At 45.2% G+C, this 23192-nt stretch overlaps 1 protein-coding gene across 1 annotated transcript in view; it reads right to left on the bottom strand.

The window, feature by feature from the left end:
* Window positions 1-22494, bottom strand: part of RHOBTB1 (Rho related BTB domain containing 1) — an 86776-nt gene extending 64282 nt beyond the window's left edge. Inside the window, 1 exon segment of the mRNA XM_051982614.1 lies at window positions 22261-22494. The gene's annotated coding sequence lies outside the window, so the exon portion shown is untranslated.
* Between the last annotated feature and the right edge of the window lie 698 nt (window positions 22495-23192).

Here is a 23192-nt window from a genome sequence, read left to right as displayed (position 1 = left end):
CTGTGTGAAAGGCAGATCGATTCCTATAGTTCTTCAGCTATAATGGGGAATGATGATCACTACTGAGAGGAGATAACTGAGATAAAATAAGGAATTTCAAGGAAATATCAAGAGTATAGATGAAGTAAAGATGAAGGGAAAATATTAACATATTCCATTGATTTGAAATGTTTTTTTTTTTTCCTAGAGATTAGTGCAAGTTGGTTAAGGTCTGGATTGGAAAGAGCTGTGAAGAGGTCAGAGGTTAATAGAGGTCAAGCTGGAAGAACTTCAGAGGTCTAAATCTTCATTTATAGATGAGGAAATGAAAGACTTGAGAGGAAAAATAAACTGCCCAAGATAACACAAATAGTAAGCATCAGAGGAAGGACTTCATTATAAGATCATTGGCTGGCTGGCTAATGCTCTTTCATCCCTTCTCTCTTTTTCTCCTCGTTATGCACTAATATGTATTCAACCCCAGCTTATTAAGAATAGAGAAACTGATAAGTCAAAAAGTGAAAATTCAAAACTGTCAATATTCCCCATTCCCCCCAAAATCACAAAATCTCAGGATTTAACATTAGTGATGATCCATTTAAACTTCTTTTTTAAAGGGGCAGAAACAGGCCTAGAGAAGAAAAATGACCAAAACCATCATCAATTCCACATTACTCCCCTAAACACCCTATATATTAATACTTTGTGCTTTTTCTCTTCTTCATTGCCCACTTCCATGCTTACCCCAAACTCACCTCTGCCACCAGGACGCTCCCTTTTGGGTCCTCAGCTCAATTGGGACCTTGTACATGGGGCCCTTCCTGATCTACCTGCTTTCTCCCCCAATTACTGTAGCTATAGAGAATAGATAGATGATAGATTTATCTATATATTTTGCAATTTACTTATCTGTATACATGTTGTTTCTTTCTGGTAGAATAAAAATTCCTACATTCTTTCTTCCTTCTTTCTTCCTTTCTCTCTCTCTCTCTCTCTCTCTCTCTCTCTCTCTTCTCTCTCTCTCTCTCTCTCTCTCTCTCTCTCTCTCTGCCAGAAATATATTAGGCACTTCACAAATGCTTTTTGAATAAGTAAAACATCAAAAATCATTCAGATTTTAAATAGAAAAACTCAAATTCAAACTAAGGCTAAGTCCAATGCTCTTTCCATGATTCTAAGTTAATATTAACCTAGCAATCTTATGTATCAATGAAACAAGCTTAGAAAATCCATACCTGGGGAGTAAATCTACAAAACACTGGAAAACTGGATCTTGGAGATAGTTCCCGCTGATGTTGATTAGTTAGACTGGCTTCCTGAGCCTCAGAGAGACCCCTTATTAAAATGACGTTCTGACCCAACAATTATCAAATGATCTAGTTTAAACATTTACTAGTTATGCAACGTGCCTGTTAGAATGAGGCGATTCCATGTAATTGGCACAATCAAGGGATCAACCACCTCCCGATTTCCTAACCAAGTGAAGGGGGCAGCTATGAGTGAGAAAGTATCTCTGCATAGGAGATCAAAGGAGGCACAGTCTCAGGTGTTATCAGAGCTGAGGGAGAAGATGAAGAAATACTCTCAGGATGGGAAAGATTAAGGGGGAAGCCATATTTCCCCCTTGTGACTTAGGGAAAGACATCATTGGAGAAATTAGAACTGTTTTTTGTTTGTTTGTTTTTAAGGGTGAACTAGAGGAAGAAAAGGAAACTCAGGGACTGAACTTTAATGTGCAAGAACTTTGTTTTTGTTTTCCTCCCTCTGATGGGAAGGGCAGCTAGGTGATAGTGGAGTCTGGAATACTCATCCTCAGTTGTTTATATATGATGGATATACACAAACTGTGGGGCCCTGGGCAAGTCATTTAATCCTGCTGGCCTCAGTTTCCCCAAAAATGAGATGGAGAAGGAAATGGCAAACTCTTCCACTATCTTTGCCAAGAAAACCCCAAATGGGGTCATGGAAGAGTCCAAAAGATGGAAAAGAGAACTGAACATCACAACCAAGGAGAAATCAGGTAGCTCCTTTTTTCCTTTCACTGTTTATTATCCTAAAAATATCTGTCACTGAAAACAGTGCTTTTAAAATCTGTTCTTTCATTGGATTTTCAAAACAAATCTATAAGGTAGATGAGAGATACTATTACCCCCCCAATTTACAAATGAAGAAATTGGGGTCAGGGATGTTAACTTGCCAATGTGAAAAAGCCAGCAAGTATCTAGGGAAAATTTGAACTCAGGTCTTCCCTAAATTCAGTACTTTATCCATTCGATATGCCATTTAATTGGCTATAACATCTTAGATTGTAAAAACAAGACAAAATAAACTCTGACAATTTGGGTATAGTCCCTCTTGCAGCAGGCTGCCTTTTTCTCCTCTGAATCAGCCTCCTCCCTTCTGTCTATCAACCTTGCCCTCCAATTTTCCAGAATGTTTTTTGGACCTGCCAGCCAACCTCCTCCACGTCCCTTCCTGTGACTTTGGGGATGACAAACCAATCAGAAGCTTAACAAATACCCCCCATGTACACTGCCCTCTGCTAGGAACTCGGAGTGTAACTGTTGTCGAGGAGCCGTTTCAGAGATTCTAACAAATTGGAACACAAGTGAATCTCCGGTTCTAACTGTAAGGTTCCATGGCAAAAATCAGCTCATTTTAAACCTGGGATGGAGTCAATATAATAGCCCCTAAATCCTTCTGTGTGTTTCCCTTCTATCAGTTTTAGGAAGTTTATTTTAAATGAAGAGCTCTGAGTTTGCAAGTGCTCCAAGTCTGCATTTCGGAAACTTTCTGATATTAGGTAGAGCTTGGGCTCCTTGCCCAATCTTACATTTATAACTATCTCTAGTTAACCCCTGACCCTTTTTTGGCCGAGGCAGAAGACAGTTACTAGAAATGTTTGGTTAATGAAACATCGGATTAAATTATATTGTCTGTGGAAGTTGGGGAAGGAACTGACCTTTTCTCAAGACTTCCTTTCTTCTTTTAAACAGATGCCTACAGAACCAATGACTCTATTTTCTCCATATCTTCCTTTTCCTCCCCAGAAATTCTAAGTTACTGCTCAGTCCTCCCGTTGGTCTTGTTCTTGTTCCAGTCTCTGAATTCACTCAGAACCTCCTTCTAGTTCTGATGTAGCTGCTTTTCTTTATACAGTTTCTCAGCACATGATCTAGTCTTGCCCAATGGCTTTGATTCATAGAGATTTACAGGCCCTGATTACACTTTGTTCTGACAGATTCACTCTAAAAGTTCTCTCCTCTGCTTAAGCTATCAAAGCTAAGTTGGTGTGATTTTAAGACCTTACAAGATATACTTGTCTTTTAATTCACAATAGAATCTCTCCAATCTTACTAGATGACAAACTGCTTAAGGGTAATAAGTACCCTCATTTCCTCCTACCCCAGTAGTATTTACTAAATATCTATTGATTGTTTAATAACGTGGAGAAGATGAAATAGAAGGCTTTTCCCATGAATCTGGAATTTTCTTTGTGAATTTAGATCAATGGAATCTTTTTATTTTTTAAATAAATAATTATTAGATTATACTTGCTATAATAACTATTGAGTATTTCTTCCATTTTTCTAAGTTAGGGATAATTATAGTTTATTTTCTTTACCAAAAAATGTTGAACAATCATGAACTCTTTGAATTGAAATTACATATATAGTCAATTTCATTATAATTCAATGCAAAAGTACCACAGTACATAAAATTGCGCACTAAAAACCATAGGATTTATGGGAGAAATGGGATCAGGAGTACAATGCTCAAAAATTTCATCAGTGACATATTTAAAAAGGTAGCAACCTAATTAGGTTAATTAAAATAATTAATTAAAATACTTTGAAGTTTATGCATGTGAAATAGTTCAGAAATAAATACTACAATAAAGACTGCTGCTCAGCTAACACCTTTGGTTCCCAAGAAGTGGGCTGGAGGGTAGAAGTCTAGTGTATTTATACATGTGTGTATGTACACATATTTATATGCACATATATGTATACAATACATATACAGAAATATATCTATATACATGCATATGTATAAATATATATACATATACATATAAAACCTCTCACCTTGATCCTTTATGCTTTTTTTTCTTTGTAAACTTTTTTCTTTGACAATCTCATGGCTTCTACCCCACATTATTTATGAGATGACTCCCCAGACTATGATTTCTTATAATCTTCAGTTCCTCAGATCCAAGCTCCACAGTCCCACAGGCACCTGAGACTCCCTCAGAGCTCATTCTCTGGCTTTCCCTTGAAATCTCCCCTGTCTTTCTAGTACTGCAGTTTGGATCCATGGCAGCACTACCCACTTAGGCTCCGAAGTCAAAACCTGGGATTTATTCCTTGCTCACCCCTTTCCATTTCTCACATGCCATCAGCAGCCAAGTCCAGGCAATTTATCAATATAATATTTCTTCTTACACATCACACTATGGTCATAATTCCCTCTTTCTGATCTAGTCTTCATTTTGTTGAGAATGTAAATTTTCTTTACCATAGACTTGGCCATTCAATTCAATTTAATAAACTTTATTAAAAAAAACTCATGTTATTTTTTTCCAGAAGTCTTCAGGGACTCTCCGAGGTAGAGTAGCAACTCCTGTTGCTTGACATTCAAGGCTTTCCTCGAGGCAGTGGTGTTACAGTACACAGAGCAGTGGGACTGGAGCCAGGAAGATCTGAGTTCAAATTCAACCTCCGACACTTTCTAGTTGAGGAAGACTGGGCAAGTCACTTAACCCCTGTCAGCCTCAGTTACTTCATTTTAAAATGGGGATAAAGCACCTACCTCCCAAGTCATGAGGAACAAATGAAATAATATTTGCAAAGTGCTTTCGGATTTTAAAGCAGTGGAGGAATGCCGACTCTTTTTATTATCATTACTCCAACAACACGGTCCCGTTCTACCTTTCCACCCACAAACTCCCTCTCCTTGCATTATGCTGTGGCCAGATTGGATGCCTTTGTGCCCACTGATGCGCGGCGTGCTCTCACGCCGCACTGATTTCCACAGCCTGCCCCTTGCCAGGAACGTCCCTCTGCCCGTTGAACTCTGTCTCCTCCTCAGATGTGCAATTCCGAGACCATCTTCTCAGTGACTCTTCCTGGATCTCCTCTTGGTCATGAGCTTTCCTGTCAGATCTCATGGTGTTCTGCTTTGTCTCTAATGAACTTATTGTGGGACAATGGGTAATACAGTCACATTTTAGAACCCTGTAACGTAAGCTCCTGGAGGGCAGGGGTCTTGTCTTACATAAACTTTGCACATCTTCTAGCCTTCCTGTAGCGCTCTGCACTAAGCTGGGATATGGGAAATGTTGATATATTTCTGTCTTTGTGCACATAAGAATATGAAATATTATGAAACCAGAGGATGGAGAAATCTCATTTGGGGACATTAAGGACGGCTTTCCAGATGTGGGCGTTTGATGTAGATCCTGAAGGATCAATAGGTATCAATAGGTAACAATAAGCAGAAATTGTAAGAAATAAAGGGGAATTCATGGGTAGAACAGATGGGATGTGTAGTCTGCCTCAAAACTAACTTTCTAGGCTTATCTCCCAGAATCAAAGAATCTCAGGCTTGGAAGAGAGCATCTAGTCCCATCTTGACTGGAAAAGAATTCTTTTTCCAAGAAGTGGCTTGGACTTCCTGTGAGGGGAACTCACTACTTCTACCAAAGGCAGCCATGCCACTTGGGAGCAGCTCTCAAGATTGACTTTCTTCCTTACCATGAGCCAAAATTAGACTTTTTTCTATTTGTACCTCTTACTCCCATTCCTGTCCAGGGAGGGGACCACTCCTCAGCTCACTATCTATTATTCTCTCTATCATATTGGCCCAAAGGGACAACGACTTCTCCAACAACTCCCAAAATTAAGGTCCCCCGACTCCTAAGCCAATTCTCCTCCTATGATTACCATTAACCACCTAGAAGAGGTCCTGATTTTAACATATGAAGAACATCCAAAATTTTAGAAAGATAAACATGGTACCAGATTTCAGAGCTAGTATTCATATTCTAAGGAAAGCTACATAAAATGCTAGACCTGGAATCACAAAGCTGTAAGATTGCAGGCAAATCACTTCACCGTGTTTGCCTCAGTTTCTTCATCTGTAAAATGACCTGGAGAAGGGAATGGCCACCTCTAGTACCTTTGCCAAGAGAATGGGGTCATGAAGAGGTGGAGATGACAGAAAATGACTAAGAACAATTATCCAGATTCTTCTGAGTGGCAAGAATGGCTCAGGCACTCTTTCTAGACATTTATCGACCATCTATGTGCTTCACACTGATAATGATGAGAGCTCCTATTTACATAATGAGAACTGCTGGGATTGAATTGGAAATCACAACCCATTGGACTTTCTCAGAACCATGATCAGAGTCATCCATGACATGAAAGGCCCTTAGAAATCATCTAGTCCGACCTCTGAATTTCCCAGAGAAGGAAGCTAAAACCTAGAAGGCAGAAAAGTGACCTGTGGAGTTAACAAGCACCGGAGAACAAATTCAAACCCAGATTCTCTGCTCCTGCTTCCCCTTGCCTGCCTCAGGAAGAAGGATGACTCAGTGGCGAGAGTGTTCAGGAAGATGTGGGCACTCAGACAGTTGCAAAGAAAGAGGGGAAATACCGAATAAAACAATCTAGAGAACTTGGCTCTGGAGGGAAATCACCTCTAAGTTTGCTGGGCGTAGCACACTTTCTGAACTCTTCTGGGCTTTGGTTTCAGGAAATCCAGAGGATGGAGCAAGAGGAAGACCTGAAGGTCTTCCAGCCCAAGCATCTCTCCTTTTAAGATGGGGCCAGAGGAGGAAATCATTTGTCTAAGGAGATGATAAAGCTAGCAATAAAGGGGATGGGATTCTGTCTTCGGACACCACTCTGACTTCAAGGACACTTCAGGACTGTGTAGAACCTCCTCCTGATTTCTTCATGTGGTGCAGTGGTTAAAGCACTGGCCTGGACCAAGGAAGACCTGAGTATGAATGCTGCCTGAGCAAATCATTCAACTTAACCTTGGTCTGCTTCAGTTTCCCCATTTGAAAGTTAGAGATAATAACAATAAATTAATAAATTGGGGATCACTTACCTCTAAACTGAGACAACATAGATAACGTGCTTTGTCAACCTTAAAGCACAATAGAAACACTAGCTGATATTATGTGGAAACAGCTTCCCTCAAAAGAGGCCCCTTCCAAGAGCCTTGCACTGGCTGCCAAATCCAGTTCTTGGCTCTGGGTCTACAATGCCTGCTGTGACCTGCTGAGGGGAGGCTAACGTCATTCACTATTGAAAACAGGTCTGAGGGCAACCTCTTAATGGAGGGAGCTCCAGGAAGGTAAGGGCCAAGAGCATTGTTCTCAGTGGCTGGAGGGATCCGAAGCATACCTGCACAAAAGGAGCCAGGGACAGCAGACCCACAGGCTTTCAGTATATACAGGAGATAGAAAACAGAAGTATGGGGAGTCAAGAGATAAAAGGGACCTTTGAGATCATCTTGTGCAACTCATTTAAATGAGGAAATCTAGGCTTGCGTGGACTTGAAGTCACCCTCGCCTCATCTGGTGCTTTGGAGAAGGGCTCCTTTAGGTACCAGGTCCTTCCAGAATTTTTAGCCTATGAAGTTCTAATCTAATATTAGATTATAGTAGATTAAATCTAATAAATCTAATCGAATAATCTGTATCTAATATCTCCTGAATTGTCCTTCATAAAGTGGTGGGGGAGACAAAGCCCAGTAAACTGCAAAAGCCCAATCTATGTACCTCCTTTACTTGGGGTTTATGTCTCACATGCTGTGGCAGGCATCCCCCTTGGGCTGGGGTCACCGGCACAGTAGTGAGGGCATTGAGTTGACAGTGAAAGGTTCTGGGTTGGAATCCTGGCTGTGATATGGATCCATGTGACCTTGAGGGAGTTCTTTCAACTCCATCAATATCCATCCATTCCCCCATCCATCCATCTATCCATCTATTTCTCCATCTATTAATGTACTTATCTATCCATATATCTATTTATACTCCTATTCATCCGTGTTTATCTATTCATCCATCTATCCAACCATCCATCCATCCATCCATTCAATAATCCATTCATCCATATGGCGATCTAGCCATCTACACATCCATCCATCCATCTATATATATGATTATGTATCCATCCACCCTTCCATCTACCCATTCATCCATATCCTCATTTATCCATACGTACATACATCCATCTATCCATCCACCCATCCATCCATATCCTTATTTATCCATACGTACATCCATCCATCTATCCATCCACCCATCCATTCATTCACCCTTCCTCCAAGCATCTACCTCTTGAGTTGAGGCAGTGTGGTACAAAGGAGACAGGGCAGAAGATCTAGGTGCAAATCCTCCTTCTAACAGCTACAACCTGCGTTAGGATGCTGGATCTGTTGACCCAGGTTCATGCCCTGCTCTGCCCCTCAGTGTTTGACCTCGGGCCAACATCAGATCAATAGTGGACACTGACTGTTGGCCGGGCGCTACGCTGAAAAGTGAATCTGCCACTGAAAATATAGATGAATGTGAGCTCTCAGTAATCCACAGAGTGGAGTGGCTTGTGCTCACGACAGAAGTCTACTGAAACAAGACCTGTGGCCCGCTCTCCCGCTTCCCAGCAAAGGAAGACAGGGGAGAAAGCTATGGAGGCCCGGCGGCCTTCCTCAGGGTAGCTGATGACAAACACCCAGCGCCGGCGGCCGGGTTCAAAGATTCCCAGGCTGGGCACCCAGCGCTGGAGTGAGAGCAGCAGCTGGTGACAGGAGTGTTGGAAAACATTTCCCAGAGACAGAAGTGAGGGGGGGGGCAGGCGGGTTATTGGATGACAGAGGGTGAAAAGGGAAAGCGTTACAAATCTATGCTTTTAGCATCGATGCAAGGGACAGGTGCTGTTCGGAGTAGGAAAGGGCCCAGTTCATCCAGGACTGGGTCCCAAGCGGACAGTGATCAGGAAGGCTGCTCGAGCGAGATTCTGGTGATTTAAGATGAAGACGGGAATGGCAAGGAATTCAATAGTAGAAGAAATGGGACAGTAAAGGAAACATTTCCCCACTGCCATTTTCTAGTAATTATTATTATTAATTTTTAGTGCCCGGGAGGAGAATAGCAATACATTTATACAGCATTTGAGTTTTATAAAATATTCTAACAACCTAAGCAGGTAGGTAGCACTCCCATTTTACAGATGAGGAAACTGAGGTTCCAAGAAGGGACAAGACTTAGCCAAAATCACACATTTACTAAGCACATGGTCTCTCCCAGCTCCAAGCCTGGAGTCCCTATTAGGAGAAGAAATGATAGCTCTTCTGAGATACCCCAAATGACAGAACATTTTATTTTGCCACAATCTGGCACATTTATTGTGTAACATTATCTATTCTCCTCACCACAGCTGCCCTTTAGAGAGCACTTTACTGTTGGCAAAGGGCTTCTCACGCGTTTGACAACCCAGCGAAGGAGGTGTTGGTATTATGATTCCCATTTTACAGAGGAGAAACAAAGAAGCTCTGAGAGGTGAAGTCATTCTCATATTATGATTAAAAGGGGAATTTGAATCTGGAATCTTCCCAATTCCCAAGTCGAGCTGTCTCGAGTTTCAATGTGCTCATCTATAAAATGGGGATGTTAATACTTAATTAATAGTATCTACCCTTCCCCCCTCCCAGTCTGTGGTCAGGAAAATGCTTTGAAATGAAAAGTGTGCCCTACATAAGGAACTGCTATTAGTTCACTACCGCTCTCCTTTCTCTGGGTAAACAGATGTGTATAAAGAATATATTACCAACATTCCTAGATTCCTAGATTTTTAATTGAGAGCTCTCTTAAGAGGTCACCTCCTCCAAGACGCTCGCTTTATTGATGAGCTAACTGTGGCCCACAGAGATAATGTGACTGCTTATGGTTACACAGATACAAAGGGGCAAGGCTAGGATCTGAACACAGGTCCTTCACTCTAAGCTTCCACTCCGATCCAATTTGTGCCTCTCTATTGGAATAAAAGATTTACAAACCCCACATTTACTCATTTGAGCCTCACAGCTTGCTGAAAGAAATTAGCCATAGACTCCATTTTACAGATGAAGAAACTGAGGCACAGAAAGGTGATTCTACAGCTGCTATAACCCTTGGCATCTTCTACAGCTAGAGCTGCCTACAGTAGGACTCAAAGTTTCATGGGAATCTAAAGAATAAGGGCATCAGGAAAGCCCCCTTGGATAGAATTATAGGTAAGAAATATTCACTTCTAAGAAAAGAAGCAGTTTCAGCTCAAAATAAAAAGGAAAATAAATAATAAAATACATTTTTTAAAAAGCAAAAGTGTTTGCATATGGCGGGCCATTTCTTTACACCAATGAAGTCTTATGATTACTCATTTCTGCATGTTCCTTCTAAGCTCTCAAATCCAACATGGCAGGGGAGGATCCAATGCTCATCTGGATTCAAAGGCCGTAATTCCGGACTAAGTTGTGAGTAACTGGAACCTCTGCTGATCCACGAGGATCAGTCTGGCCTTGGCAAAGGAAGGCCAAAAGGAAGAGAAGAGCACGTGTCATCTGAGTACCAGATTAGCTCATTTCCAGAAAGCATTTCATCAGTGTGACTGCAGGGGGATGGATTTTTTGGCCATGGCAACTCCGGACACTGTCAAGTCAAAAAGAATTTACTAAGCACCTACTACATGTTGGGCTGAGTGCTGAGAATATAAAATACAAAACCAGTCCCTGTCTTAAAGGAGCTCGCATTCTTCCAGAGGGAGACTCGACGTGCAAACATCCATGTACACATGTGATTTTTTTTTTTTTTTGATGGGGGAGATATTGGTGGAGAGGATTCACACTGAAGTCGTGACTAAGGATCCGCTAGGAATGAGATGAGCATCTAAGAGCAACGGGCCCGGCAATGCCCCGGCAACCTCTTCCGGATGCCTTTCTGATTTCATGAGAGCTAGACCAGCAATGGCGCCCATTTCTATCCAGCCTTCTAATCCTCCGGCAAGGCTCACATATAGGACATAAGCACACAGGGACCGAGGTACTCCTGGCCCCTTTGGAAATGTGAAAGCTGTGCTGATTCAGAGAAATGGCCATGCAATAATAGGTACTGGAGATGGGATCAAGTGCCGGCTTCTAGAATCTGAGTTCAATGCTCTTTGTACAACATAACAGTAAAAATAATTCTCTAGCATTTTAAGTTTTGCAAAGCATTTTATGAATACTATCTCACTTGACCCTGACAATAACTGTGGGAGGGAGGCGCTATTATTATTTCCATTTTACAGATGAGGAAATTGAGCCTGAGATTTGCCTGGGAGCACACAGGTCCAAGGCAGGATTTGCTTCTCAGTCTTACTCTCCCACTGTGCCACCTACCAGCTTGAAGCCTTCCTGACGCTTTGGGTACACAGCTATGAGATCTCCAAGTTGGAAGTGACCCCGGGGGCCCGGCCCCAACAGAGAGCCCCCGAGGAGTCATCGCCCAGCTCCTGCCTTCTTCTGGGTCAGCCTCTCTACTCTGGGACAGCTTGGATTACTGGGAAGTTGTAACATCAAGCCTCCAGTTGCCATTTTGCAACTCCCTAGTCCCTGCTCCGGTGACCTGTCCAAGATCAAGTGGAACAAGTATCAGCTTGAGAATGATCTCATCACCTTCAGGCTAAAGAGCTCCAAGTTCTCCCAAAGATTCTCCTTAACTATATGTCCCTCTTCCAGCAAAAGGTCCTACCATCCTTTGAGTCTCTCAGGTTTGAAACCTAAAAGCAATTCTCATCTCTTCTCCCCATAGCCCCTCGATACTTCCTTCACAACATCTCCAGTTGAAGGTTTCTCCTTCCCTTGTGCAGCCCTCACTGTGACTTGCCTGGATTAATACAAAAGCCTCCCAGACTTAAGTATCGCCCAATTCCAATTCATCCTCCATACAAGTTCTTTTCCTAATGCCAGCTCTGACCACATCACTCCTCCTCTCAATGACTCCCCATGGTACACTCTGCTTAGCACTTAAAGGCCTTAGCAATTTGGCCCCAAGTCTCTTTCTAGTCCAATCACGGCCCTTTCTCTTTAACTCTCATTGGCTTCCTCTTGCTTTCTTACATAAGAAATGGTTAGAAGAGCCCCTAGCCTGTCTCCATGGCCTTACCCCTGCTGGACTCCCCCTCCTGGGATTAATTCCTCCTCAACGTCACCTCCCGACACTCCCGTTTCCTTCAAAGCTCAGCTCACACGCCAGCTTCTCTGCCCGTGACCTTTCTTCATCCCTACTCCCTTATGGCCTCCTCCAATTTACTTCTGGTCTTAACATTTTAATTTTCTCTGTGCTTACTGAGACACACCTTCTTCCCCCTCATATAGTCTATGCCCCTGGGGGGGGCCTGGGATGATTCTTTTCATTCTGCTATCTCTAAACCCCCAACCACGGTGCTTAATGTATGCTTGTTTGTTGATTGTATGAATGTATGATTATTATTACGATTACAACCTTCTCATAACGAGTGTCCTGAAGTACACAGAGATTGCAGAGATATAATAAGAATAAGGAGGAGATGTGATTTGGAGAGCTGCTACTTTCTGTAGAGAAGAAGGCATTAGAAGTCCCAACTTCCCTGGATAAGCCGTCCTAAAGGGCTCGGGGCCCAGCAAGCAGAGGCTTGTAGGTGAGGAGAAAGCAGATTCTGACTCGATTCAAGCCGTGACCAGTCCCTTGCTGGCTCTTGTTCAGGGAATAGCCAGGAGGCCAATGTTGCTGGATCAAAGATGGTGTGATGGGGAGTGTGGACTGAGACTAGAAAGGGAGGAGGGGGGCTTTGAATGCCAAACAGAGCCTTCTGTATTTACTCCTGAAGGCCAGAGGGAGCAAAAAAGAGAGGTTTTTGAGTGTGGGGAAGGGTAACTTGGTCAGAACTGCCCTTTAGAAGAATCCCTTTGGTGGGTGAATGGCGTGGGGAGATTGAGGCAGGCGAGGCCTTGGATGGCCAAGAAGGCTACTGCAATAATCCACGTGTGAGCCAACGAAGGCTTGGATTGCAACGGTGACAGTGTCCGAGGAGAAGAGACATAATGGAGAGAATGCTGCAAAATCAACAGGCCTTGGCCACCAGCTGGCATACGGGGGATGAGAACGAGGAGTCCAACATGGCACCTACACTGGAGCCTGAGGGACTGAGAGACGTCTCCTCAGTAGTAAAAGGGAAGATCAGGTGGGAGAGATAAGGAGTTCCATTTTGACACGTTGAACCTAAGATGCCTTTGGACATCCAGTTCAAAATGTCTGAAAGATAGCTGGAGATGTGAGATTAAAGCGGCAGAGACAGGGGCGGGACAGGCGGGTTGGAGAAACCCGAGCGTCCTTGGGAGCTGGTGACATCACAAGTGAAGTTACATAGAGGAAGAAGAGAGCCCAGGACAGAGCCCTGAAGGACAGTTATGCTTAGAAGGTGAGATCTGGAGACAAGGAAGGATCAGTAGACAGGTATGGAGACCCAAGAGAGAGAAGTTCTGATCCTCAGTTTCTTCTTCTCTAAAATGGGGATACTGATATTGCTACCTCTCACAGAGCTGAGGAAGTCCATAAAGTACTTGGCAAAATTTAAAGTGTTATTGAAATGTTAGCTATTTTTATAATGGGATCTGATAGCACCTACTGTTTATTTCCTTAATTAAAAAAATAGATTGCAAAGATATGGCCTCAATACAGCCCAAAACGAGGAAAGTGCTGCTCCATCTTTGGATGTGACCTATTTGCAGAAGTTTAATTAGGATGTAAACATACATATGCACACACAAACATATACCTCGCATCTCAGAGGGAACTATGGTTCCTAACAGAAATCTGGCCCTCATATTGCTCTTGTGCCATGCTATTATTTACTGGAAAATCTCTAGCTTCCATGGTAGTCAAGGCAGTAGAAATGTGTTTATAAAAGGCCTCTTCAATCCTCTTTAGTCTGGTGTGACTAGAACAGAAATTTTCTGAAAATAAGAACAATTATAAAAATAATCATAAAAAATAATAAACTATATTTCCAGATCTATAGAGTTAATGAGGAAAGACTTATAAAGTACCTTAACAGAAGCCCTACTGTATTAGTAATGAAATACAGGACCCATTCCCCGAAGGCATCTGATGGAAAGTTGAATGTGTTCCCTGCTCAAAAAGGAGGAAAGAGATTGTTAGAGATAAACAGGTTAAAAGCTGAAGAGAGATTCTTTTAAAACAAGCAGACATCCCTTCACCAAGCAACAGCAAAGACTGACTATTGGCTCACACCGGTGGATAGTCCAAAAATGGCTTACACTTGGATGGAGCCTATGAAGACCCAAGTGTGGACTTCCATGGATGATAGCTTTGAGATCAGTGACCGATATGTTGACAGAGAAGTATTAAGCAAATGGTTGGATCCCATGGAGTTGTTTATTGGGAAGGAGTAGTTTAGGATCACTAGGAATCACAGATCGACTTGGACTAGTGCATAAGAGGCTGCAGAAAGTAAGTACCTTTTCAATACTTAAAAGTGCCCTCGACCCAGTGGCTAGAATTATACAATCAGAGGGCTGCCATTTTTCAGAGACAGATCTTATCCTTGAGAATCCAACAAAGATCATACTGGAACTGGACCATTATCCCAGTCAAGACTATTGCTGTCCACCATGCTGGACACAACACCGGCCCGTAAAAAGAATTTAATAAATGCTGTCCTACTAAAGACTCAGACTCTCTCTGCAGGGAGAAACAGTTTCAAAATATGAGACCTGGTAGAAGAAATTAAAGCACGTGTTAATAGGATGAGATATATATCATTCCCGTCACCGTGTCACTATAAGAGCGAGCTCTCCAGAGGCGGCTTTCAGTGAGCTGGTGGAAAGTTGGCTCATATGCTGTCACTTTTGTTCATTTATTTAAAAAGCCCCCATGATTTTACCCACCTGTGCAATCATCTGCTAAGCATTAAATATAAAATATGCACGTGAGAGAATTCCAATGGTTACTTGTCTCAGTACTCAATGACACTGAAGGTGCATGAAGATGAAAATGAAATCCTCCTCCTCCTCCTCCTCCTCCTCCTCCTTATCATCATTATCCCAGTGTTTGCAAAACGCTTTATATACACAAGAGCTCATGTGAACTTCAACAATACAGTGAGCAAGTCAGCAAACTTAGATTCAAGAAAAGTAAAGGCCTATTCACCCAGGGCCACAGGGGACATTCGAAGGCCTGTCTCTAGAACCCTCATCTCTTTTCAGTCTACTTACACTCACTCACCCTGTGACTCAGTAATACTGATCTCCTAGCTGCTCCAGCAAGACACTCCATCTCTCAGCTCTAGGTATTTTTTTGGCTGTCCTCCTTGCCTGAAAGCGTGTTCTGTGTGTGCTTGTGTCTTGTCTGTCTGTCTCTGTCTTTGTGTGTGTGTCTGCCTATCTGTGTCTTTATCTGTCTCCACGTTTGTGTGTGTCTTTCTGACTGTGTGTATCTATCTTTGTGTATGTCTCTCTGTCTGTCTGTCTCTGTGTGTCTGTCTGTCTCTGTCTTTGTGTGTGTGTCTGCCTGTGTCTTTATCTGTCTCTGCGTTTGTGTGTCTCTTTCTGACTGTATCTATCTTTATGTATTTCTCTCTGTATGTCTGTCTGTCTCTCTGTGTGTCTGTCTGTCTGTCTCTGTCTTTGTGTGTGTGTCTGCCTATCTGTGTCTTTATCTGTCTCTGCATTTGTGTCTCTTTCTGACTGTGTGTATCTATATGTATGTCTCTCTGTATGTCTGTTTGTTTCTGTGTGTCTGCCTGTCTGTCTTTGTGTGTGTCTGCCTGTCCATCTTTCTGTGTGTCTCTCTTCCCCTGCCTCTTTCTGCATCTTTCCTGCCTTCCCTGGCTTCCTTTTGCCAAATAAAGTCCCACCCTTACCAAATCCTGTTCCAGCCCTCTTACTTCTGTTGCCTCCTTCTCCTAATTATTTCCTGTTGACCCTGAACAGAGGCTGGGTATAATTGTAGCTGACTGTGAGCTCCTTGAGGGCAGGGGCTGCTTTTGCCTCCTCCTGTGTCCCAGGGTGCTTAGCACAGTTCCTGGCACACAGGAGGAGAGAAATCCGTGTTAATTGGTTGATGAACAGGGAATGTCAGGGACACGTGAATTTGCATTTGCCCTGATTCCAAGTCCAGTGTTGCCACCATTGCCATCCATCAACACTCCCTGTCTCTAGATGAGACAGCAAGCGCCCTGTATGTGGAGTTTGAGTCCAGACCCTTCACCCACTCCTCCGAACATGGGAAATGAGGGTCAGAGGTGGGATTTGAACCCAGATTTCTCCTGACTCACACAGATCCGGCTGTAGTGAGCTGCAGCTGGCAAGGAGCAGGATTTCTCCTGGTCTGGCTGTGACAGAAATGTAGGTAACCACATAGCCCCAAGATGTTCGCTCACATGGTCTGTGAGAGGATCCACATGGGCACTATTTCACATTTTCCCATGTCCATCCACGGGATACCACCACCGTGCAAGAGAACAGAACACCCTGAGCTCCTCCAGCATTTCTTATCTCTGCTGCATGACCGAGGAGTGCATGAGCTGCCCAGGAACCTTTGGCACTGCCCCCGCTCATTGTTCTCATCCATTTTCATTGGCTCCTGACCTTTCAAGACTGTGAGCACCTCAGGACCAGAGAACAATGAGGGTAGGGTCATGGTGTAGGGCTGGCAAGGTCTTCAGAGCCCAACCTGCTCATTTTACAGATGAGGAAACTGAGACTCAGGATGGGAAGTGACTTTCCCGATATCACATGTTGAATAAAAATTTGTAAAGATGGGGTTCAAATCCAGGTTCTCTCACTCTAGATCTCAGATTCCTTCCAACCTACTTACTTTTTTTTGTCCCTCTTCTCCACTGTTCACCAGGGGCTATTCCCTACTGACCTAAACAGACCAAAATTAGAATCCCCCTTATTGTTTGATTACTAGTGTGTAAAATGTAACCAAAATAAATGCAATCAAGCTATGGAATAAAACTTCAATTCTCCAGCACCTAGATTCTAGGCAGCTGCCAAGTATCCAGCCCTAAAGTAAACAAAGAAGCCTTCAACACGTGAAACTGCCCCCACACAGGGTATTAAGAAGGACTTCTGGCCCAGGGATGGACTTAGAGGATCATAAGTGGCCATCTGCAAAAAAATAAAATAGCTCCCTTTCCCCATGAAAGTGGATATGTGGAAAGAGATATGTTACTTTCCAGGGCAAGAAGTGAATGAAAGATGATAGGGAGGGTCAAGTGGCTGGCTTTCAATGTTGAAACGATGGGATCTATTTAAAATGGTGTTGAGATGTCCGAAACAGCAATGAAAATGACAGCCAAGATCATTTCACTGAAGTGGAGAAAATAACTTAGGAGGAGGCTGCTTCAAACTCATATATTCTATTATGTGAAGATGTCTTTTTCTTTCATTTCATTTATTTATTTGCTTTTCATGCCAGAAAGCAAACTGATATTTATTTAGTACATTAAGTTCCAGAACATTTTGAGAGGGCTGAGGATGGGTTCAGCTTAAAGTACCTTACCACCTACAGGAAACAAAGTACGATGGCCATCCATCCACAATGATTGCCTTTGGCTAAGGTGGTTGAGAGAGAAATCAGTTATACACAATTTAGTGGCAGCTGGGGGAGCCATAGTGCCCAAAGCATTCAGCCCAGAGACATTCTGACTCATCTTCTTGAGTTCAAAAGTTGCCTCAGAGAGTCACTAGCTATGTGAGTCTGAGAAAGTCACTTAACCTGTTTGTCACAGTTTTCTCTTCTGTAAAACGAGCTGAAGAAGGAAATGGCAAAATGTCTTTTTCCAAGAAAACCCCCAAAGGAGTCAGACCCAGGTAAATCCCCAAACCCTTTAATATCAACTGTCAAATGAACAACTCTAGTCCAAGCTCCCTTCTCCCTCTGACTACATGATCTGATGTCTTGGAATGATCTGAAACTTCTGAAACAAGGCACGGGATAGGAAATAAAATCATAATAGAACAATCTGCCAGGGGATGGGTTTGTCTGCAGATATTAACTCGCTCCACCTAGAACAAAGAATGGAACGTGGCTGGCATTGCCTACTTCAATACAAAAGTACTCTTCCAAACCGTAGCCCACGGAGAAGACCTATAGCTAGCTACTGGCAGCTTCAGCTTAAGCAGGGACATGTCTTCTCTAAAAGGGCAAGAGCTCCCTTTTCCTTTGTTGAGTTCTCTGTCTGAAGCTGCCTTTATTCCTTTTTTTTGGGGGGGGTGTCAAATCTCTTGACTTGAATGATGTCAGGAAATCTGGGCAAGGGGTAACTTTGTTGATACCGATTGATGACTTCCATACAACTGAATCTCCAAGAGGGACCTCCCCAAACATGAAAGACTTGTTCAGGGCCACAAAGCCAGCATGAATCAGGGGAAGAACTTGAACCTGGCCTTCCTAACAAGGTCAGCTCTCTCCCCCATTAGCCTATGTGTCTATTATATTCTGAAATTGATAGGCAATAATTTATAGTGCGCACAGTGTTCTGTACATCTTGGAACGTTAAAAAATAAACACGTGGTAAACAGCAGGTACAAGGTGAAGGGCACATGTTAGCATCATAAATGTGGTACTGAAAGCCATGTCACTGGTTTTCTAGACCAGCCCATTTTATATTACAGGTGAGGAAACTGAGTCCTAGGGAGAAGACAACAATGGTGGGGCTAGGGGTGGAATCCAGTAATTCTAAGCTCACACAGTGAAGGCTGGCCGAGATCAGGGAGTTAGATTGCTGTGCTTCTGTTTCCTTCTGGTCCAGATGTGTGACTCACTGGTGAAGGAAATCATCCCCATTCATGGAGACCGGCACATCCTCTGTATTGCCTCTTAGGGTTGCCCTGTATACTGAAGGGTTTAAGACCTGCCCAGCATCATGACAGTGTGTGTCGATATTCCCCTCTGACTCTCTCCACTGGATTCACTGTTTGTAACATCTGCCTTGCCTAGAAAATAGATTCTTACATGGCAGAGGAGCATTTTAAGAAGCAGATGATGGAGTTTTCCAGAGTTACCCGGAGAAGCCTAGCTCCTCTGGTCATTCCCATTACACTAGGAAGGAGCCCTTGGTGACCCTTGAGCTGGGGAGTCCTATCACACTCAATTCACTAGTATCCTTCCTTCCACATCTGCTCTGTGTAAGCATGACCAAGTGTGTGGTATCAGGAACCACATACCATGTGTGCACCAAAGCTCTCCCTTTAAATCAGGGGAGAAAAACCATGGGGTTAGAGAAAGGTCTTTGCATGCAAAACCCTGGCAAAATATGAGTTCACCATGGTGGAAAGCACTGGATTTGAAGCCAGAGAAAGTAAATTCGCATCTTAATTCTCTTATTTGCTCTGTGTCCCCAGGCAAGTCCTTCAGTCTATTTGCCTCAGTTTTCTCATCTATAAAATGAGCCAAAGGAATGACACACTATCCAGTATCTTTGACAAGAACACTCCAAATGGGGTTACAAAGAATCAGATACCACTGAAAAATGACTGAATAACAACTTGAGAAGTCACTTCTCCTCTCTAGGTGAAAGTCACTTCACCTCTTTATCTATTAGAAAAGATGGGGATTGGATCAGATAATTTCTAAGGTATGTTTGGGATGGCTCAGTGGATTGAGCATGGGCCAGGAAGATCGGACTTCAGATCTGGTCTCAGACACTCACCAGTTGTATGATCTTGGGCAAGTCACATTAACCTGCTTGCCTTAATTCATCAGAGAAAGAAACATTTAATCTCTTCAGTATCTTTGCCAAGAAAACCCCATGTGAAGTCATGAAGAATCTGCCACAACTGAGCCACAAAAACATGGTCTTTGAGCTCACAGCTCATTATGTTTTATTTTGAGGCATACAGAAGGTGCTTAATGCATTCAAGTTGACTGAGCTCCTGGTCTAGCACTCCAATAAGAACATTCAGAGAATCCTTTAAAGTTTACCAAATGAATCAGAATGGTTTGAGAGTCTTTCTAGCAGCAGCGTCACTACTTTTCCGAAATCGGGGAATTATTTGCCCATGGTCACCCCGCTGCTATCTTTCTGACTCTAAGGTCACCTTTCCAGGCTTGCCTCTCAGTCTCTGCAGACTTTATTCCACATGATTAGAGTAGAAAGATGATTAGATTTGCACTCGTTTCGAAACCCACCTCCAGAACCTTCAGGACCTTGAACAAGTCAGTTCCTCTCTTTGGGACTGTTACTTGTTTCCACCACCTACATTTCTTCCTGGGGCCACAATTAAATGTCAATCAACAAGCCACCAGGACCTACTATGTGCTGGTACTGTGCTAAACTAATATCTGGAAATATCAAAAAAAAAAAAGGCAAAAAAACCCATTTACTGGTTTTTAGGCACTGCCAATCCAATGGGGGAGATAACAATGCTAAAACCTATGTAGGTACAAGATATCTGGGGGAGATATTCAGCTGGAAGCTGCCAGAAGGGCTTGAACTGAATAGCCCCCATAGAGCAGGGGTGATTATGGGGAGTTCCCGATACCACACACAGCACAAGCCCATTCCCAGACTCACAAACTCAGGACGCCTTTCAGCTACCCACAACGAGGTTTACAGTCGGAAGAGAAGCAGAGATTTCTTTCTTTGGGGGACAACAATGGTCCAAATCACTCACTGGCTCATTCACTCCCCCGTGGAGGTGTGCGCTGGGCCTGCTGTCTCTGTTTACGTGGAAAACGCTCAGCTCTGTGTTTACCACTAGTAGCTACTGTCTCCCATAGGCCTTTGAGAAGTTTTAGGAGGAGTTAGAAACAACTCCCTGAATCTGACAAGTGTTTGTAAACACAATGTGTTAATGAGCCAGAAGCTTGCCCAGACAACATCCAAGAAACCTATTTCTGCTCATGCACTCCTATCTGGGGGCAGGCAGGTGGATGCTGTTTGGCAAGAATGAAGAAGCCTGATCTTTTCCAGAACAGATAAACTTCAGAAATGAAAGCAGGAACCAAGTGAAAAGGGAAAAGTTAAAGCCTGAGTGGGGAGCTCAGGGCAGGCATTAAGGGTGCTGAGCCAGTCAGGGCAGGTTCCGGGGGAGGATCTCCCCTGGATAGCTCTCACTTACATAGGTCTTAGCATTGTTATCTCCCCCACTGGATCTGCAGTGGCCGCTTTTGTCTTTCTTTGTATCCCAAGAGACTGGCACAGTGCCTGGTACCTAGTAGGTGCTGAATGCTTGTTGATTGACATTTGAGAGGGGGGAGAGGCAGGAAAGCCCCTAGAGAGCCCCCGGGGAGGGGCTGAGGAGCAGGAGGAGGCCATTCTCTGGGCCTCCCTTCCTAGATCTGCCCCGGACAGTGGCTGGATCAAACTTCAGCAGATGTGTACAGTCAGCTCCAAAGGCACAGCTTGGCTTCTCCCAAGCCAAGCCAAGTCCAGGACCCTTTGCTTGAATCTCCTGCTCCAACTTTCTGGCTTGCTCAAGTCCAAATATTGACATTTCTCAGCACTGAGATGTTTGATATCGCAAGGGATGGAAAGGGCCCGGCCAACAGAGCAATTGATTGGAATGCTTAAAATGCCTCCCCTCCCCCTTCCTCGCAGGTCTCCTGCGGTGGAAATCCCTCCCATGCCCGTACCTTTCCCAGGCTAGCCCCCTTCGAGAGTTCGGAGGACCGGGACCGGGTATGCGGGATCTCCAAGCCCCTCATGCACGGCACCGGCCCCTCCGCTGTTGTCACAGCAACTCACAACAGAGTCCACAGACACGGGCGGGAGTGGGGGCTGGGGGAGCACCGAACTCTGGGCCGAGCTGTAAACTATTCTGAGGGGGCCAAGTGCGACCAGAGACTGTTTCTGGCGCATCCGTGCCTCCCCAGTGCCCAGGGCGTGCCAGAGAGCAGCCCTTTGTCATGCGGGCCACGGGGAGGGACCAGCCCATTTCGTTTTTTTTTTTTTTTTTTTTTTTTCGGAAGCCCAGTCTTTGAAGAACAGGGTGTATGGGGTGGAGGCAAGGGGGAGGTGCAACCTGTTGGGGGGCCCTCCTTGCACCAAGCGGACCCTTGCGGTGGGAGGGGGCGGGGGCGCAGCTGTCACTTCCCTTTGTCTACAGGGGCAAGGCGATCGGCCCGCAGACACCGCTGCCCCTAAAGGGAAGGCGCCCAGGCAGGGGTACCGGGCAGTGAGGAAACCGCGGCTGCTCCGGAAGTTTGGGACAATAGCGGACTCACGACACAGAACCTACCCTGGAGCCCGGGAGCCCGGGAGCCCTGGAGCCCGGAGCTCTGGAGCCGGGGGCGGCGCTCGCTGGTCGGCTGGCGGCGGCTCGGAGGGAGGGCCGGCTGGCTGGCAGCAAGGGGCTGGGGGCGTGCGCTCTAGCAGCCGCAGCTCGGGGCCCGGGGGCGCACGGGGCGCCGCGCGCTGCCGCCGCCCGCCAGCCGCTGCCCAACTTTGCACAAAGGCGGCGGCAGCAGCAGCAGCGGCAGCGGCAGCAGCATGGCACGCCCGCCCCTCCCCTCCCCTGCCCGCCGGCCCGCCTGGCTGGCTTCCTGCCGCCCGGCCCGCCGGCCGCCCGGCCCGCCGTGCGCTGCTGGGCCGGCTGCTGCGGGCCGCCCGCTTCCCCGCTTGCCCGCTCGCCCGAAGTGCCCCGGCCAGTCCCGAGGGGCTCCGGGCCCGGCCCTTCTGCCCTCCCGCCCCGCCCGGGCGGCTGCGCTGGCTGGGGGTGGGGAGGGGGCGGAGGAGGGGGAGGTGGGAGAAGAGGGGGCGGGGAGGACGGAGAGGAGGAGGAGGAGGGAGCGGGGAGTGGGCGGCGGCGGCGGCGGCCACGGCCACGGCTCCCACTGTGACGTGAGCAGCCTTCGTGGCTATTTATAGGCACGCATTGGATTTCATTCATGAAAATAGGGCCTGGTGGCCGGGCCTGGCCCGGGGCTGCGCGCGCGCCGAGGGGGCCGGGCCCAGGGGGAGGAGGGTCCCCCTCCCCCAGCAGAGACACGTGCTCGGAATGTCCGCCCCCCACCGGGTTCGATCCCTCTGCTGGGGCCGGACTCCTGGTCTCACTACACAGTTCCGTGTGGCCCCCTTCTAGAGTCCGGGCCCAGAAAGTTTGCTCGTGTCCTCCCTCACTCCAATCCGGCACCGTGGGGCCACCTTCATCCAGCTCCCGGCTTTTACTGC

The sequence above is a fragment of the Antechinus flavipes genome, chromosome 2 (assembly GCF_016432865.1).
Source record: "Antechinus flavipes isolate AdamAnt ecotype Samford, QLD, Australia chromosome 2, AdamAnt_v2, whole genome shotgun sequence".
NCBI lineage: Eukaryota > Metazoa > Chordata > Mammalia > Dasyuromorphia > Dasyuridae > Antechinus > Antechinus flavipes.
This window is presented reverse-complemented; position numbering and strand designations above follow the sequence as displayed.